Source organism: Belonocnema kinseyi, chromosome 9 (genome assembly GCF_010883055.1).
Source record: "Belonocnema kinseyi isolate 2016_QV_RU_SX_M_011 chromosome 9, B_treatae_v1, whole genome shotgun sequence".
Classification (NCBI taxonomy): domain Eukaryota; kingdom Metazoa; phylum Arthropoda; class Insecta; order Hymenoptera; family Cynipidae; genus Belonocnema; species Belonocnema kinseyi.
This window is the reverse complement of record NC_046665.1, coordinates 132,742,324-132,743,395: the sequence shown is the minus strand read 5'-3', so window position 1 is coordinate 132,743,395 and position 1,072 is coordinate 132,742,324. Positions and strand designations below refer to the sequence as shown.

General features: G+C 25.2%; 1 protein-coding gene across 4 annotated transcripts in view; it reads right to left on the bottom strand.

The window, feature by feature from the left end:
- Positions 1–1,072, bottom strand: part of LOC117180088 (putative glutamate synthase [NADPH]) — a 276,810-nt gene that overhangs the window by 70,671 nt on the left and 205,067 nt on the right. The gene's annotated exons all lie outside the window — the stretch shown is intronic.

Genomic DNA, 1,072 nt, shown 5'->3' with positions numbered 1-1,072 from the left:
GTTGAAATATTTTTTTTTACATCTTTTATGATTAAGCTTTGTACTTAAACATAGTTTTCTTTCGGCTCTTGCATTTCTCAAAGTTTGAGACCGATATTTTATGTATAAAAAATAATTATTATTATAATTTTCAGTGAAGTTCCTGCCAAAATGCAGTACCTAAACGTACTTTATTGTACTCTAATACATTTCCCAAAGTTTCAGCTCGATATTTTATTTACAAAAAAAGTTCTTAGGTTCAAAAAAACATTCAGTAAACGGAAAAAGTGAGGTCGGTAATGTAGGTATTTAGCTGTGTCACATGCCCTTAATTTGAAATAAATTATCAGAAACCAAGAAGAAAAATCAACTACTTTTGTTTGAAAAACTGACTAATATATTCGGAATATTCGGAATATTAGGTTCGGAATTCATCTCGTTTGGTAAAAAATTTTATCGTTTTTTTGGAAATGCAACCATTTTGTTAAAAGGTTCAGCTATTACATCAAAATCATCTTTTGGGTGGTACTCTTTTGTTGAAAATTAGTTTTTTAAGATTCATAATTTTAGTTGAAAATCCATCTCTTTGTGGAAAATTTGTTTTTTTTTTGTTTGTTTGTTAAGAATTAATTTTTTAATTAATAATGTAACTATTCAATTTTTGTTGGGAAATTGATATTTTTTGTTGAAAATTGATCTTTTCTAGTTTAAAATTCTTGTCTTTTGTTAAAAAGTTGTCTTTTTTGGTCGAAAATAATGATCTCCGTTGAAAATTCACCATTTTTTAAAAACAGGAACTGTTTGTGCTTAAATTAATATACTTTGGTTAAGGATTGAACAATTTGCTAGAAAATTAAACTATTTGTTTGAAAATTAACATTTTGCTTAAAAACTCCTATTTTTTGTTGAAATTTAACTATTTGATTAAAAATGAATTTGTTTCGTAAAAAATCATATTTTTGGGTTGAAAGTTCAACCTTTTTGTAGATATTTCATTCTTTTTGGCTTTGAAATTCAACCATTTTTGTTTAAAAATGGATATATTTTTTGGAAAATTCGTGTTTTTCAGTAAAAAAAATTAATCTTGCTGCTA